The sequence below is a fragment of the Polypterus senegalus genome, chromosome 17 (genome assembly GCF_016835505.1).
Source record: "Polypterus senegalus isolate Bchr_013 chromosome 17, ASM1683550v1, whole genome shotgun sequence".
NCBI lineage: Eukaryota > Metazoa > Chordata > Cladistia > Polypteriformes > Polypteridae > Polypterus > Polypterus senegalus.
Window position 1 is genome coordinate 16,262,365 of NC_053170.1, and position 19,528 is coordinate 16,281,892.

General features: G+C 39.7%; 1 protein-coding gene across 4 annotated transcripts in view; it reads left to right on the forward strand.

Moving 5' to 3' along the window:
• LOC120517979 (polycomb group RING finger protein 2-like) overlaps positions 1-19,528 on the forward strand; it is a 53,258-nt gene that overhangs the window by 2,922 nt on the left and 30,808 nt on the right. Inside the window, exon 1 of one of the 4 annotated variants that reach the window (XM_039740523.1) lies at positions 851-933. The exons of the other annotated variants lie outside the window; for them this stretch is intronic. The gene's annotated coding sequence lies outside the window, so the exon portion shown is untranslated. Of the gene's footprint in view, positions 1-850; positions 934-19,528 lie in introns of those variants that run through there. 4 annotated transcript variants of the gene reach the window in all.

Genomic DNA, 19,528 nt, shown 5'->3' on the forward strand with positions numbered 1-19,528 from the left:
GTTTAGATCTGGAACAGGAAAACTCGAATAGTTTGGTAAACTTATTTGTGAAACACCAGTTGGTCCTGATTTTATATGGACTCCCGCCGGATACAACAACACAGACTTAAGTTCTGTTTTTTTGTAATTTGTTGGTGTCCTGCTACTGTATATAAGCAGCCTACCATACATTTAAAGATTTCTGTCTTTTCTATATATTAAGAAGTACCAACTTCATATGCGTTGTCCAGCAGTGATTTTACGAAGAATCACACAACCAAATAAGGAACCATATATAGTACCATGAAAGAACCAGTATTTTAAGAGTCTACGAACAGATCAGGGAAACTTGAATTAAGTCTGTGTTATGCGCAGCAAGAGTCGCCTCAAAAATCATGAACCCAATGGTGTTGCACAAATTTGTTATCTTTCTTTTATGGTTATTTATGAAAACGTTTACGGACCTAAATAAATAAAGGGTCTTTCTTGAACCTTAATATGGATGATTTTTTGGAGAAACCCCTGTGGAATCGCTCCGAAAAATACTTTATCACCTTTATTTTTAAAAGTGTAGGTAGCCGTTAAATGCAGTTATTTTAAAATAGTTCATTTAGAACTGTAGTTGCTGCGGTGGGGGGAGGATAACTACAAATATTTTAAAAAAATCTTTCAAGTGTTCTGGTAGTACGCCTTAACCTAATTGAATCAGTAGGGGTCGCTGCAGCGCAGTGAAATAATACAACGTTTTGGTGCTCATTGGGAGCGTGCAGACAAAATACGACGTGCCTTGGAAACTACCTTCATCGTGCATCTCCTTATTGTCTTCATTGTTACTGCGTGTTGTAAACAACTGTTGTTGTGCTGCATGGCCTTATCATTCATGCACTCTTCGAAATGAGTCGCGTTCAACAGAAAAAATCAAAACACGCATATTAAAAAGGAAACGAAGAAACGGTAAGGGCGTCTTACGTGTCGGTGCCGTCTTTGCTGTCAAACCAGTGAGGAAAGCCGCCCAGTATTCCAATTATTTCTGTTAGCCGCGATTCTGTTTTCTAATTTCTAAGGCCTTAGGAGGGGGTGTTGTTGTTGTTATTATCATTATTATTAGATCCGTTTTTATATTATTATGCAAGGATAAACAGGTGTGTTACCATACATAACTGATGTAATAAACTTAATGCTTCAATGACCAGCTTCAGAATGTTTTCACACAGAATTAAAAAGTCAGCATTATTATTATTATTATTATTATTATTATTATTATTATTATTATTATTATTACTATGGGGTCTCCGCGCCTTCATTGTAACCGTAGCTGACATCCCAGTTACCTGATGTGTCCAACTGAGTGAACTGAACATTTTATCTTTTTATTTGGAAAGGCTTGCGTCCCAAAAGCGTTCTTGTGATATTCTGTAATATCTTACCAACATAGGACTGTTACAAATAGAGTCTATAAAAGTGCTCATCCATTTCAGTGGTTTTCTTATTTTAAAGAAACCCAGTGCTTTATGATTTAGGTTTATTTACTCTTTTCATTTTCAAACTGACACTAATCACTGTGTCCTTGAAGAGCTTGCTTTTTGAACTCTTTGTTGGTCCATTTCAGTTTATGGCCCCTTGAGATTTCTGTAAAATAATAAAAAGATTTGAAACACATTATATGAAAGACTTACTAGGAGCAAGCTGTTTACAGATGTAATAAACTTTCATTTATTTTTTTTTGTCTAAGTGGATCTTGCACTGTGTTTACTCTCAGAAACGTTTATATTTGTACAAAAGTCTTAAACAAAAGAGAATTATTAATTTTTCACACAACAGTTTCTGTATACTAATTTGTTCTGTTTTGTTATTGCTGTAAATGTATTCTTTTTTTCTTGAAATATTACACTTGTAGATTAAAAATCAATCCTATCTGAGGCCATAACACTGTCGGGGCTGGGGGGCTAACGCGGAGGGGCACGGCAGGTGCAATGGTAAAGTCGAAGTCCTTACTCAGCACTATTTTAAATAGCTGGGAGGGAAAAAAAAAATACCGATAACGAATTGCTAAGGCATGCGTGCGAACCCTCCTCCCTACAGCCAGCTTTCCAGCTAGGATTTTCCGAGTCTCTAGTTTTTGCCCCCAACTAGCGACCCCTGCTTGTTGTAGCGGGCATGGAGGCGGCTTCCACTACTCAGGGGTCGTGTGTGGGCGTCGGTCTCCGAGGCCGCCCTGGCAGTCAAGTGCCGGAGCTACACGTGATCGTCGTGTTCTAAGCCTAACCTAAACTGTACCTGACGTGTGGTTGTAAAATAAACGTTGAATGATGAAGGAGGGAAAAAAAGAGATGCGAGTACAACCTGAAAGGCAACCATCTAACCGGCATTTGAGAGAATGGCGGTGCGTCTCTTTATTGACTTATTTCCGAGAGCTTCTCGACCTGTCAAAGCTACAAACCAAAGGATCGCCAGAAGCGTTTGGTTTTTGCACTTAACAACTTTAAATTGTAAGAAGGATCGATAAAACATTGTTCTTTTTTTTTTTTTTTGCATCCTCTTCTTTTTTTTCGATAACATGCTAACTGAGATTAATGCTGCAAGCTGTCTGGTAAAACATGAAATTGCACAAATATCTGAGTAATTTGTTGGGGGGGATTTGAAAAGGCTTTTGGAAAGAGAGCAAAGGTACAAAGATTTGGGGGTAAAAAAGTATCTGAAAATAAATCAACCCGCTCATCAAAAGGCGAGTTCCTACTCCTAATTTAACAGTTCAGTACGACTTAAGCGCATTATGTTTAAGTGGCGTGTTTTTATGCCATTTATGAAAATCAATTCGCAATGTCCAATTGGCCAAGCGAATTAATAGACTTTTTTTTTTGCCATTTTTGGTTAAAATGTCTCTTTCGAACAATAAGTTCACAAATTGACACAAGGGTTTACATGGTTTAAAGTCTGTGAAGGTTTGGATTCAATAAGCTGAACGGTTGCCACTCTTAAAAATAACGGTTCTAAAATTGCATTTTACGGGGTTGTGTGGTCCCATTGCTTGAAAAATGATCCATTTCATTTAAAAAAAGTTTCTCTGCCTATAAAATTGGTTCTTTCGGCTTTGGAAATGTGGATAAAACTGGACTTGTTAATATATATAAAACACTCTTTACAAATAAAGGTGCCAGTGTGGTTTTTCAGAGCGATATCATTTTTGGTTACCAAATCTCCCATCCACATGAATGTTCCAGAAAGAACACTTTATTTATTTAGATTCATAACAGGCTCTATGCAGTTAATAACCATGAAAAGATGCTTGCAGGTGATTTATATAGGACTCTTTTTCCATACAATAATCTTCTTAATAGTTAGTGTCCTGCTATATGTAGCCTACCATACATTTAAGATGTCGGGTTTTTTCATATTAGGAAGTTTTTCAAAGCACAAAGAACCAACTCTATTTAAATATGCGGAGAACCCGAGAATGAAATGGCGCTTTGTCAAGCAAAGGTTCTACGAGGAATCGCACAACCCAATAAAGAACCGTATAATGTCATTAAAGAAGCAGGATTTTTTAAGAGTGTTGATCAAGAAAATTATTGTATTCGGCGAGAGTCCTGGAACCTACTGATATTTCACAATTCTTTTATCTCTTCATGGTTATCCGTGAAATCTGTTATTGTCCAACCATTCATTATCCAGTCCGCTATATCCTAACTACAGGGTCACGGGGGTCTGCTGGAGCCAATCCCAGCCAACACAGGGCGCAAGGCAGGAAACAAACCCCGGGGAGGGCGCCAGCCTACCGCAGATCTGTATACATAAATATTCTTTCTGGAACCTTCAGGAGGATGGCATCGCCTCGAAGAACCACTTTTTTCGCCTTTACGTTTAAGAGTGTACAGAATCCTTTGTTTTAAATAGCCCCTTAGCCAACAATACATCTCAAAATGGTATCCGAATTATTTAATAATGCATTTAGAATTCAAGTAAATTAGGTGGCTCAATCGGGGCCTAGGCCGACTGTAAGTAACTTCTTCTTCCGAAGTGCTGCTAATCCACTTTATCAAATACTTTTTGCGATGTTGCACAAGGTTATTCAAGGATTGGTTATGCTTCGCTTAAGTCGCAGTAAAAAATATATATATATTCTAAAGGAATCACATAACAGCGGTCAATATTTTTTAAACGACATATTTTTCTTCTGACGTTGTAGGTTCTACCCCACACCATTAAAGATTAGGCATTGCTGAAGTTTCATTGCCATTGTCGTACACGGTCTGTTAAAATGTGTGACGAACCAGAAAAGGGGGTGAGCCAATTAATCATCTATTGAAGAAAGTTTAGCAGGGGCAATGTCGAGTGGAGTCAAAACGGATTCAATAATAGGATAACCGGTTCTCATTGTACATCATTGGGCGTATGTTCTTCATTATCCTCCTCATAAAATGTCGCCCTCCTGTATTAGAATGTAGCAGGCAGTAGAGCACACGCGCCTCTAACGCCGAAGCAATGAAAGATGAGTAATGGACACTTAATATGCTTGTAAGCAATATGGTTTCACACCCCCCTATTCGCTGCGAGGGCTGCCGTTGTCTCATATGAAGTATACGGTATGCATGTCAGCCTTCAATTGCACGTTAGCCGCACCATGCTGTTCCGATAGTTAATTGCATTCATTTTTGATTAGACGATGCTGTAATTGGCTCTCTTTGTCATGCAAATGCACGATTTGATTGTGTTAAAGAGGTTTACTTGCAGCGGCGTCCCGGATTTCACGCCCCTGTGGGTTTTTGTGTCTTTGCGGTTGTCTTTGATTGAAGGCATTTTATTCCGTGCACTTGCCATGTAACTTGTAACGCGGGCACGCGCTTTTTCATTTTTAATATCCTCCAGTCTTCACTTTCTCCCCATTATTAAAACCGTGGATGGAGAATACGCCTCCTTTAAAAGTGCCTTAGGTGTTACAGTAGCTTATATCTGACATTTTGGATGTTACGGATAAGCAACGCTTCACTCCATAAACCAGATGGGTTATCGCTCTCTCAGTTGCCTTCTTGGGATGACAGAACTTGTAGCTGGGCTGGGATGGGCGTCTCAGTCGATGTGCATGTTAATTCGTATCAAGTTTAATTTGGCCCAATATGAAGTGTGGACTGCTTATAGCGTATCAACGTCCCGCCCTGGGTGTGTTCCTGCCGTTCACTTGCTACTTCTGGGGTAGGTTTCAGGTGTAACTGCGTCCCTCATTCTGTGTCAGTTTCACCTGTGGGGTTCCACCTTTTGGTTACATTCACAAGTTCCAGTGTTTATTGTAGGGCACGCGTTCGTTGAAAAAGAAAACACAATTTGGTGTTCTTAACATTCAGCAGAGTAATTAAACAATTTTATTAGTGTGCATGTAAATAAAACTCTGGCGAAGTGGCGAGTTATATGAAGTTTCAAGGCGCACACTTAAAATAACTGAGAGTATAATTGTAAAGAGGCGACAATGGGAAGTAATAGGCAAAAAAAAAAAAATAATAAAAATAAAATAAAAACCCAATGTTAATCGATTCGAATTTCGAAACACAAGAAATATGCAAATCATATACCTGTCACATTTTCAGTGTGTACACTCTTAAAAAAACCTGTTTATTTTACGACACCTTTGCAGAATTCATTACCATTGGTTGACAAAAAACCGTTACATTTTGTGACGTAAAGCTTTGGACTTCAAATCCCGAAGTTGCGAGTTCAAATCGTGAATATGTAACTTGACCTGTCTGAATATAATATAATATAAAATTGAATCTCAAATGTTGATATTCGCCTTGGGCGAAGGTTTCGGCCAAATAATAATATTATAAAATTAGGCTTTGGTAAGGCTCCAGAAACGTGAACAAAACAGGAATTTTTAACATACAGTAGGCTGCCTAGGAGGATATAACAGAGGTGTGGTTCTGGTTACTGGATTGTGTGGTTCCTTGTTGGACAATTGTGTTCATCCACAGGTTCCTTCGCATGTGAAAGTTGGTTCTTTGGGCTCTGATATACAGACTGGCCTTTCAGGGTACTAACAGATCAAGAAAACCTGAGCTTAGCCTGTGTGATTGTATGCAGTATATGGAGTCCTTTTAAAAATAGGGACCTACAGATTTGCTACCATTTGCTCAAGGAATCTGTAACGGATCTTAATAAATTAAAGGTCTTTCTGAAACCTTCATGTTGATGGGTCTTTTGGGAACTAAAAATAGCCCCCCTATAATGGCATCGTTCTGAAAAACACTTTGGCAATTTTATTGTTTAAGAGTGTAAGATGATACTTTACTTTTTTTTTTTAATAAAACGCAATAGTCACGAGCAACTGTTTACCTATAAGTACTACGAGCTTGTGCACTCTTTGAAAGAACAGTTGCAGTAATAATCCGTTTTAAAAGCTCTGGACCTCTACAGACTCCTCTGACTTTTCAATTTAGTGGGATAACTAACCTTTGCTTGGCCTGGCATACTGTACTTGTATGAGTTCAAAGTAGTCTAGCCATGAAAACCTAATCAGAATTTAATCTGGAATGCAGCTCGTGAGGTGAAAGAAGCGTGTCAGATTATTACAGACAGCGAGGTCGGAATGGCGGCGGGGCAAATCCCAGCGATGAGTGTGCAGCCCAGCGAACGTAAAAGCGTGAATATTCATTAATATTGCTATACTGTTCAGATAATGTGCATTTGAGTGATGCTCAATATTACAGATTTAAACTTATTTATTTATCTTTATACGGTTTAGGTGATGCACATTTTCGTGACGTTCACTACGAAGGAAAGCATTGTGGGGTAGTTGTTAAAGCTTTGGACTTCAAACTGTGCGGCTGTAGGTTGAAATCCAGCTACCGATACCATTGAGCAAGTCACTTCATCTGCCTGTACTCCAATTGTTAAAAAACAAAAGAAATGTAATCAATTGTGTCTCTTGTTGTGAGTTGCCAAATAAGTGATCTAAAATTAAGTCAACCAATCTAACCGTAATACATACAGTATCGGTGATTACAAAGTAAAGGTGCTGTTTAGTATATAATCATAATAATACATTTTATTTATATAGCGCCTTACCCATGCTCATATGTCACAGTATCCAAAATACTATTTCTTTGATGGCACTTTATGATTCTTCTTTGGATTGTGTGGTTCCTCATATAACTATTTCTTGACAAAACCCCATTTCATTCTGGGACGGATTCATAGCATATGAAGTTGGCTCAGCGCTTTGAAAAACGTTCTAATGTGTTGTGTGTGTGTGTGTGTTGTGAGATATGAGTAGCACTCCACCAAGCAGGACGCTAACACATTAAGAACACTTGGATTTAGCCTGTGTTATTTGTGTATTTCACAAATCTGTTACCATTTATACATGATTATACTGTACGGAGCATGCCACGGATCTAAGTAAAGGTTCTTTCTGGAACCTTCATATGGATGGTTGGCATAATTAACCACTCTGGCACCTTCATATTTAAGGGTGTTTTCGCGGGGGTTGCACTGACTTTACCGTTTTTTGTTTTTTTTTTTTTTAATAAAATGGACTTCGATTCCAGAAGCTTCCCTGTCTCGCTCGACCCTCTTATGGGGACGCGTTACTTGTCCCGCTACTGGGAGACTGGTATACGACAGTTTCAGACATGCATGCATAAAGCGCCCACTCCCAAGTTTCACTAAGATGGACAGAAAGCGTCCCCGGCTGCTGGTTGTTAAAATGTGCTGCATATTACCTATTCTCATCACTTAGCTTAATGTGTGCCTGACTGAATGCACGGGAATGACTGAAACAATACATAATTGTACTCCTGAAAGGTCGATTATCCGCTGTAAAGCCCTATAATGCATATAATTACCCGGTCGCGTTAAATTGATTACGTGTCAGCAGGGCTGGAGGAGAGCCTCGACGTCACGCACTCGCTGCCTTCTGTGGACTGCATTGCCGTCATGTACACTGGAGGAGTGTATCAACATCCCGTTCCCGTCGGAAAAATCGGCGCTGGCCATTTGAAATTGGAATCCCGGGAACATTAGTTTAAAAAAACAAACCCTTTGGGGTAGCAGCTCTTTTTGTGGAAGAGAAAATGCGCTGGAATGCTGACCGTATTACCGCCACAGGCGCACCAGCTCTCCGGCCCCCTGGCCTGTCCAGCCTCTAATGAATTGCACTTTAATCTCCAATTAGGCAGATTATCCAATCGTGCACGGCCCACCGCGCAGGGTCGCGTTGAGGATTGAATTGGGGGCAGGACAGGCGGCCTGTTCTACAGGGAGAGTGAGGGGTAATACAGAGACAGACAGACAGACAGACAGGGGATTCTATACGCAAAATGTGTCAAAATGCAGGTATTCTTAACATTGTTTTATATGGCTAATTCCATTTTACATATTAGATTATTAATTCTGTTTACTGGAATGCTTTTTTTCTACACTCTGCATTTTAGGCTCAAAAAAATACTAAATTTAAACCTTCTTTTTCGAGAAAGTTATACAAGATTTATGTCTTGTTTTTAAAATGTTTTTTCAAATTTCTTTAATTGTACCCCACACAGGCTACAGACTTTGCCTTAAACCTCCAGGGGCTGAGGTTCAATTCCCAAATTGGGCACTGTATGTGTGAAGTGATTTTTCCTCTATGAGTTAACATTGTTATTTAGAAGCAATTATTATTATTTTTTTTAATCTCCATCCTTTTGTTGAACACACTTAGTCCAGTTTAGGCAAGAACTATCTGGACCAGGGGTGTCCAGCTTTGATCCTGGAGGGCCGCAGTTTCAGATTTTCCTGCCACTTTCTTAATCGGTGACCAATTTCTGCTGTTAATGTACTTCTTTTGCCTTCATTTTAATTGCCTAGTCCTATGAATTGCTTCTTTTTTTCCTTGAACTGTTTGATGTATGCAGCAAGCTACTGGAAATGTTCTATTAGTCAATCGCACACTCTTAAAAATCTTGGTTCTTTTATGGTTCTTTATTATGTTTGTGTGGTTACTCAAAGCTCCTTTGCTTGATCAAGTACCATTGGGTTCTTTGCATATGAAGTTGGTTCATTGTGCTTTGAAAAACTTCCTAATATGTAGAAAAATTTTAATGTATGGTGGGCTGTAGGACAAAAACAGATTTAAGAAAACCTGGAACCTCCTTCAGTCTTTTTTTAAAATCGGGAGCCATTGGTATTTCACAAACCTGTTACCATCTATTTGTGGTTATTTACTTTATGAAGCCTGTTACGGATGTAAATAAATGAAAGTAGAATCTTCTTGTGGGTGGGTCTTTTGGAAACCAAAAACCGTTCCCCTGTGGCATCAATCAATCAATCAATCAATCAACATTTATTTATATAGCACATATTCATACAAAAAAATGTAGCTCAAAGTGCGTTACAAAATGAATAGAAAAATAGAAGACACAATAAAAAATGAACATAAGTCAACATTAATTAACATAGAATAAGTAAGGTCCGATGGCCAGGGTGGACAGAAAAAACAAACAAAAAACTCCAAAAGCTGAAGGAAAAAAAAATAAAATCTGTAGGGGTTCCAGACCACGAGACCACCCAATCCCCTCTGGGCAATATGTACACACACACACATTATATATATATATATATATATATATATATATATATATATATATATATACACACACACACATTATATATAAATATATATATATATATATATATATATATATATTATATATATATACACACACCATATTATATACATATATATATACATATATATATATTATATATACTGTATATATATATATATACACACACATATATATATACACACACACACACACACACATTATATATATATAATATATATATATATTTTAGTTTTACTGTGAAATAATGCAAAGAGTACACGACACGTGTTTCGCCTTAATTTTGGGGTCATCAGGCGTACACACTCAGTGCACCCCCTCTCAGTATCGAACCTCGGACGTCGGCGCTAGAGGCGAAGCCTCTTCCATTGCGCCACTGCGTGTCGTTTGTCTATTTGAGAGTATGTAGATCGGGGTATATATATAGCACTTCCAAGTTAGAAAAAATTTTCTCTGTGGCACCTTTACATGACAACCACCACTTTCTACTCTCTCTAACTTACAGTTTTTAATGTTTAGACAATGTATGGGATTAAATATTTTAGAGAGTTTATATATAAATATCTTTAAACAATTATACTCCAAATGTAATCTCATATCAACACAATTTTCTCATTATCTCCCATCTAGAACCACTCTGGCACCTTCATTTTTAAGAGCGCATTTGTAATATTGCCTGAATAAGCACCCTTTCATTCGAGGAAGCGTTCTTTGCATATAAGTTGGTTCTTTGAAAAACTTCCAAATATGTAGAAAAACCCCCCTGAAATCTTTAATGTCTGGCTAGTGTACTGTATGTAGGCTCCCTAGCATGACACTGACAGATTATGAAAACCTTGTGTGACTAACTGTACGTATGCAGCATGTGACCCGTTGGTATTTCACAAATCTGTGACAGTCTAGTCGAGGTTATTTACTGTATGGAGCCTGTTACAAATCTAAATAAATAAATTAAGGTTCTTTCTGGAACCTTCACTTGGATGAGTCTTTTTTGAAACAAACAGTGGTTCCCCTATGGCATCGCTATGAAGAACTGCTCTAGCACCTTCACTTTTAAGAGTGTAGCCAGTGTGTTGTTCTGTACTGTGGACTCCTAGGGAAGCAACTTGAGCTTAAAAGATGCACAAGGCCTGGACAAACTTATCAGGACAGCCTGCTTCATCAGAGGGCCCACCCTGGACTCGCTGGAAGCTGCTGTGTCAAACCCGGATGCCCCTTTTAGCCACAGACACAGTTCCCCATGGTGATTTATAAGAAGCGCCTCTGGGGATTTTTTCAGCCTACTGCTATTGGGCAATTTAATGCTTCCTTGGACATACTTAGCTCATTGTGAAATATCTGCACAATATACATTTTATTTATTGACCGATTTGCTGTGTTATCTGTTCTGTGAGTCTTTATCCTTGTTTTTTATGCTTCTGCTGCTGTATGGATTAAATTTCCCCTTGCAATTGATAAGGTTTAGCTAATCTGATGTAAACAGAAATGAGATGTGAAGTGAGCCAGCAGATGACCAACTAAGTTGGGACCTCAAACTCCGACTCATGTTTTAATTATTAGGATTTGTGTTGTTATTTAAACCTGTTGTTTAACTCCATGGCCCATTGATGCTCTCATTCTGCCACAGCATTTTCTAAGAGGACCAGCAGAATGTTTTGTGGACCTGAGCAGATAGACATTCCTGAGATCTTCACCTTTCTTTATCTCTTTATATAATAATCGACCGTGGCTGTCCTGTTTGTCTGTCCAGGATTTTAAATCACCTGTAGCTGGCAAACTGTTTGAACTATTGACCTGAAATTTAGTACACATATACTACGTGACGTCTACTATCCACTTTCAGGGTGATGATTGACCACCAAGGTTATTCCTCTTTTTATTTTTATTTTATTTTATTGTACAATCGACTCTCGGCAGTGGGCAGCAGGGTGGCCGTGCGGCGCATGCGTACAGGCGCCATTCTCATTCCCTACCACCTTTGTCATCACTTTCCCTAACTCTTCATATCTTTAATCATTCTTGAGGCAGATTGAAGACTTAAGTGCCAGCTTAAGTGAAAAATTAAAGAAAACCTACTAAGTAATTGCAACACAAACACTGACTTAATCAGTTTGAACGCAAAAAGATGCCAACGAAAGAAGAGAAGAAGTGGGCCGCTAGCGTGGAGAAAAGAGGAGCTGCTCAGGAAGAAGCAAGCGCATCAACCTCTGAACAAACGAATGGTAAACGTACAGAGAAAGAGGATGAAAACTAGGAACGCTCAAGTCAAGTGGATTCACTACACGTTATTGTGCCGTATGCTGTTACTGGTTTTTAGATATTGTGTGATGGATACAGGTTAGTTGGTCATGTGTTGGTTTGTTTAATATCTCATTTTTGTTTGGATAATATCTAAGGAAAATAGAAACAATTAAGGGGCCCGAGTCTTAAAAAGGAAGACAATTAAAATGAAGGCAAAAGATGTTAATTGGCAAGAAAAACTAGACACTAATTATGAAAACCTGCAGCCATTACGGCCCCCTGGGATTGGAGTAGACCACCAGGGCCTAGTAACTTACACATAGCCAACTCGGAGTGGCCAATCAGCATAGCTCTATGTAAGAAAGGTCAGAGCAGACTATACTTTCTGAGAAGGTTGGCATCCTTCAACATCTGCAGTAAGATGCTGCAGATGTTCTACCAGACGGTTGTGGCGAGTGCCCTCTTCTACGCGGTGGTGTGCTGGGGTGGCAGCATAAAGATGAAAGACGCCTCACGCCTGGACAAACTTGTTAAGAAGGCAGGCTCTATTGTAGGAGTAAAGTTGGACAGTTTAACATCTGTGGCAGAGCAACGGGCACTAAGCAAACTCCTGTCAATCATGAAGAATCCACTGCATCCACTGAACAGTGTCATCTCCAGGCAGAGGAGTAGCTTCAGTGACAGACTTTTGTCACCGTCCTGCTCCACTGACAGACTGAAGAGATCGTTCCTCCCTCACACTATGCGATTCTTCAATTCCACCCGGGGGAGTAAATGCTAACATTAATTTTATTTTAATTTTTTTCATTTTTATTACTATTTAATTTAATATTGTTTCTTTGTATCAGTATACTGCTGCTGGATTATGTGAATTTCTATCCCTTGGGATTAATAAAGCCTTCTTGCACCGATTCCCCAAAGTATCTATCTATCTATCTATCTATCTATCTATCTATCTATCTATCTATCTATCTATCTATCTATCATATAGTGCCTTGCAGTTCTATCTATCTATCTATCTATCTATCTATCTATCTATCTATCTATCTATCTATCTATCTATCTATCTATCTATCTATCATATAGTGCCTTTCATCTATCTATCTATCTATCTATCTATCTATCTATCTATCTATCTATCTAGCCCCTGGTCTGTTCCAATATACATTGTACAATTACACAAAGAAAATTACAAAAAAAACATTTTCACACACTTTTTCACATTTTACAGATGTAAAGGATGAAATTTAGACCAATTTTGTCAGCTCTTTCTTCACCTTCAATGAGATCTGTAACCTAAAAAGAGATTTCTTTTAGAAAAATTAATTAAGAATAAAAACTTCAAATGCCCAGTTACACAAGTGGGCCCACCTTGTCACAGACACTTGTCGAAAGCCCGATTGGCTTTGATTCTAGCAGTGTTCCCGTTTGAATTGACTTGTTTTTTTCTAATTTATCCCACCTTTGCACAAGTGTCTAAGGGTCTTTAGGCGAATCTACAGTTTTGCTGTCGGGTGTGTCATTCCCTTCCTTTTTTTTAAAGCCATTCCTTGATTAAGTAGGTTTTTTTGCTTCAGATCATTTTCATGTTGCAAAGTGAAATTCTTCTTTAGCTTTCTGGGTTCCAGTGTCCCGATATTTGGATCTATTGGCATTCCCCAATATTCTGACCAGAGGCTCCTCCCTCAGCTTCAAAGCTTGATGTTGCCGCCGCCACCACCACCACCACCATGTGATTCTTAAATGATAGGTTCTGTTAACTTTGTGCCAAGTAATATCTTTTGAAACCGGCCAGAATGTTTCTCCATGGCTTCATCAGACCATAAAACGTTGTTGTTGTTTACCTTCATCTTGCCTTCCCAGCCCCAGATCTCAGACTTGTGGAGAATATACTGTACACAAACTAGTTGTAATATGCAGGTGGTGGCTATTTACTCCGAACATGCCTTGCCACTCTTTCAAGATTGCCACTGGTCTCTTGGTAGCCTCCCTGCTGAGCTTTCTGTTTGCCCAGTCATCAATTTTGTAAGACTGTCTTGGTGTTCACAATGTCTCAGTGGTGCCATATTTCTACTACTTACTAATGATGGCTTTCACAGTGTATCATGATGTATGTGCTGCTTTTGAGATTCTTTTCTATGCCTCCACTCAGCTGAACCTTAACAACAATTAAATCCTGCGTAGACTGTTAGGTATTTGTGGACCCTGACTATCTCTGCAGCATGCAGCTAACTAGACGTCAGCCAGAGGATAGCCGATTTTTATTTAGGGCCCAAACAGAATCGCACTATGGCAGGCGACAGCCAGTGACCTTTGGACACAACTTGTGAAAGCTAAACACATTTGGCACTTCCAGTAGAAAAAACTGTGTACACTTACTGCCTGCAACCAAGAAACTAAAAGGTTTTTATTTGTAATATTGTTATTCCTAAAATGAACCGTTTGTTTTTAATTACAAATTGTCAAGTTACAATATCTCCTTAAAGGTGGAACATTTCTGACGCAATGTCTTTTCATCGAATCCTTTATTTCAACAAATGCTGACGTTTCAGTAAGGGTGCGTAACGTTTTGAGATACTTTAGAAAGTAAAGCACACAAGTTTGTTTTTGTTTTTTTGACGTAACACTATGAACAGAAGTATATTTAATCTAAAACAAGTTACTTCCATTAAATGCGGGAATCTCCCATTACAAAAACGGTTAAGTTGAAAATGAGCAACCACGGGGGTCTGTGGCAGTCCGAGCTGTGACACTCTGTACTGTTACAGAGTGCTTGAAAGCCTGGACTGTAATGTCACTTTATACATAATGTGCTTATTTTTTTTTTTTTTTTAAACAGATTTTGCTTTACCTTCCTTCTCCAACTACACCACATCGCTCTGCTTCTCCAAGCACTTAGCTGTTTTCACGTTTTCAAGTCTAACGCTTGATAGCACACCTGCTGTGTTCACACTATGCTTGTTTGCTTACCATTTGAAAAGGCGGGGCAGCCCACCAAATCAATCCTACTACCATAAATGTTTTAACTACTAAAACATACTCTTGCTCCTTTATACATACTGTAACTATATGCAGTGACTTCAGAAAGCATGAAGACCCCTTCACTTTTTTCACATTTTGCCATGTTGCTGTCCATCCACCCATCCATTATACAACCCGCTATATCCTAATTACAGGGTCACGGGGGTCTGCTGGAGCCAATCCCAGCCAACACAGGGCACAAGGCAGGAAACAAACTCCAGGCAGGGTGCCAACCCACCGCAGGCCATGTTACTGTCTTATACTAAAATCATTTAAATTATTTTTTTCCCTCATTAAGCAACACTCAGTACTCCAGAATGACAAAGTGAAAACAGGATTTTTAGAGATTTTAGCAAAATCGTTAAAAATAGTAAACTGAAGTATTACAGAAATACTTTCTGCATGCACTGTATATACTAATACGTATTGTGGAGCCAACCCGGACACAGACAGGCGGACATGTTGTTACACAACCACCACACGTTTATTTACAATATTTACGGTTATTAAATTGATCACACAGACCCAGTTCAGTGCACAATACACCCCAACACACTCAGTCCTGGCCACAATGCCTCTCTTTGGGCCGTCTCCACACCTCCTCTGTGCTTCGTCCTGCCTCCTCCCGACTCCAGCGCTGAATAAATGGAGACGGCCCCTTTTATACCGTTCCCGGAGGAGCACCAGGTGTTCCCGGCATTCCTCCCTTGGCCACGTCCCAGCGTGGCGGGAGTGCCGGCTGTCCTCCCGGCAGCTCTCCGGGTATCATCCCATATCTTCCCCCCGGCACTTCCTGGTGTGGCGGAAGTGCTGGGGCAACAGGTCCCCAAAGGCATTGGGGCGCCTCCTGGCGGTGACCACGGGCCCCTACAGGGTAGGGCTTCCATGCCCTCAACCCGTGGCCCCCAGAACAACCAGGAAGGCGGCCCCCACATGATCCAGGGTGGGCTTTCACCCTCTTCCGGTCCCTCACGGCGTCCCGGCCGGGTCGTTGCCCCTGGCATCCCTGACAGTATATACATTATTGCAAAGGAGAAAGCCAGGCAGACTTTCTCAAGGAGATTTGACAAAATGGGAGACCATTAGGCAGAGACTAACCTGGGTTAGATCTGTTGAGATCCATTTATGATTTGTTACCCTCATCTGCAAAACCTCCATATGTGGGGATTAAAGGAGGATAAACAAATAATGCTTAGCAACAAGAGGTAACCCATCACTGTCCTCTTATAACTTAGCCCAGAGCCAGGGCCAATACAGATGGAGGCACGATCATGTTCTCAGGGTGCTGACCGAGTGTGTGGGCACAGTATGTGTAACTAGCAACCCTCAGAAAATGAATCTGGTTCATATGGGAGGGTGCAAAACCCACAAGGGATAAAACCAGCTTACTTCTCATCAACATCAATATTTGACTGTATACAAGACTGAAAATTATTAACTTTGACCCAGAGAAGATATTCATTTTCCTAGAGGTAGTGTCCACCACTCTTAGGCTATGACCACAGTACTGTGGTTTCATTTAAAAACACTATCTCTGTCCACTCTAGTATTTTCACATTGTTTACCAAAGTACGGACATGGACAAATTTGTTGGTATCCCTCCATGAAGAAAAAAGAACCCACAATTACCTATCAGATTACTTGAAATTGCCCTAAGTAATTGGTATCCATCATTGTTTATTCCATATTTTAAAAAAATCAAACTTTGCTTTAGAGTTTTGATTGAATAAAATATTTCAAATAATAACACACGTGAAAATAATACAAACAAAAATGATGGGACTCTTAACCTAATGTTTTGTCATACAACCTTTAGAGGCCATCACTTCAAACAAGTGATTCCTGCAGCTCTCGATGAGAACTTCTGCACCCGTCCACAGGTCGTTTGGCTCACGTGTCCAGAGAAAACTGCTCCAGCTGCATCAGGTTTGAAGGGGGTCTTCCCCCAACTGCATTTCTCAGTTCTTTCCATCGATGTTCCATAGGATTCAAATCAGGGCTCATAGAAGGCCTCTTCAGAATAGTCCAATGTTTTGTTTGTAGCCATTCTTGGGCGCTTTTAGCTGTCTGTTTTGGCTCATTATCCTATTGGAGGGTCCATGACCTGCATCGGAGGCAGAGCTTTCTGACACTGGACAGAACATTTTGCTCCAGAATGTCTTGGTAGTCTTGATATTTCATTGTTCCCTGCACAAACTCAAGACATGCTGTGCCAGACGCGGCAAGGCAACCGCAAAACATAACTGAGCCTCCTCCATTTTTTCACAGTAGCTGTGGGGATTTTTTTCTTTTTCTTTGAATGCTTCATGTTTTTATCTGTGCACATATCACTAATGTGGCTTGCCAAAAAGCTCCAATTTTGTTTCATCTCTCCAAAGGACATTCTTCCAGAAGCATTGTGGCTTGTCAATATGCAGTTTAGCAAATTCCAGTCTGGCTTTTTATTTGGAGTCCTCTGGGATCTTCTTCCATTGAGCCCACTGCCACTCAAAAAAGTGATGGCTGGTGCGATCAGACACTGATGGAACTCAACCTTGGAGTTCAACTTGTATCTCTTTGGAAGTTGTCCTTGGCTTTTTGTTTACTGTTCTCACTACCCTTCTGCCCATTCTGGGGTCGATTTTCCTCTTGTAGCTGTGTCCAGGGAGGCTGCAGTCCCATGAACCTTAAAGTTCTCAATCATATTTACAACTGTTGTCACAGGAACATCAAGGTGTGCTTGAAGATGGTCTCATAGCCGTTGCCTTTAACATGCATGTCTGTAATTTTTCTGATCTCCTCAGTCAACTCTCTCCTTTGCTTTCTCTGGTTCATGTTCATTGTGGGACACAGGATGATATCAAAGAGCAGACTGACTACTTTTCTCCATTTAAATGGGCTGAATGACTACACTATTGAAGACATGTGTGATACGAATTCAAGAAAACAGCAAGTTTGAAAAATCCCTCAAATCCAATTATTTAGGATCTATTCTAGGTGTACCAGCAAATGGGACGGGGCCATTTTAGGATATTTTTGTATTATAAGCAATACTTTATCTCTTTTAACACTTGCTGTGCTTTATTTGATGACACATCACAAGCATGCAGGTATATAGGGGACACATGCTTTTCATTTAATCACTTTTAAGGAGGTCAGCAGCACAGTTTCAATGAGGACCAACACATTTGTCCACATTTGTATTTCCATCCACACTAAAAGAACCAAAAATGCACATTATGTACAGTAGACATTTGCCTCGACTGGGTATGCACGCATCAGCAGAAAAGTCCTTCAACACCAGCCATGGGATTTATTGCAAAACTGTGAATTATTTGCCTTTGGCGCATGTATGTAGCAAAAAGCACAAAACATAATTTAGATGCATACAGGTAAGCAACTCAATAAGCGCTTTATAAGACAACTCCTCTTCATGCAATATGTTGAATTATGATTTTCTTTCATGTAGGGTAACCAGTCATGCAATGAGATGTTGCAATGAGCAGGAGCCAGTCAGCAATGGTCACGTAATAAGCACAAACCAGTCAGAGCTTCATTTGAGTCTGCGTTTTCAAAGCTCTGTTTTCACCCGTCCATACTACAGTGCTGAGCCAGAATTTTCAGAAGTATACGGTTCTGGAGAGTGTTTTGAAAATTCTCTGTTTTCAGGGGTTAAAAGCACTGGGGTAGTGTGAACATGAGGTGAAAATGGAGACTAATGTCTGCATTTTTACACAAAAATGTAGTGGTGTGGACGTCACCTTAGACCTCACATAGCGTTGTGTTTATCAGGATGCAGGAGGATTATAATGGTAGAACTTACAGTGCCCTGGATAACCGGATGTGAAGAAGCCGTCAAAGTAGCCAGACCTCGCAGACGAATGCCTTCAAAAAGGGTGGCATGTGTTGATGTTTACCACAGAGGTTGGCAGCAGCAAACTCGCTGTTGTGCTTAACCTATAGCCTAAGAGTGTGTGGGAAAAGTAATAAAAATGCAATGCTGTGACAGAGGCAGAGGCAGATAAACCATTCAACTGGTTGTGGCTGAGGAGAGAGGTGCCAGCCTGGAGGCCATCTACCAGCACATAGTATCTAACCAGCCATCCTGACGGTTACCTGTGCTTAAAGAGCTGAAACACTCAATGGCTGATGTTGCAGAGCTGAGGATTATTGTGGACAGGGCTCACTCTAAGCTGTATTTTATAACTAAATTTATATGGCAAATGACTGCAGTGTACCTTTGATTTATAAGTCACACTTGATAAATTTGTAGACTAAAACATGTTTTTTTTCCTTTAATTTACAGATATCCAACCTAATAGATACATTTATTATGTATTTTCCTTTCCTTTTTTATTTTAAAAATTTTTGTCAGTGGCAAATTCTTCATATTCAAATCATCCATGTTAAATGAACACTCAGGTGTCTATATGGGGTGGATGGTTGTACAGTCATGGCCGAAATTATCGGCACCCCTGAAATTTTCCCAGAAAATGCACCATTTCTCCCAGAAAATTGTTGCAATTACAATTGTTTTGGTATACATGTTTATTTCCTTTATGTGCATTGGAACAACTCAAAAAAACAGAGACAAAAAGCCAAATCTGACATCATTTCACACAAAACTCAAAAACCAGGCTGGACAAAATTATTGGCACCTTTTCAAAATTGTGGGTAAGTCGGTTTATTTCAAGCATATGATGCTCGTTTGAACT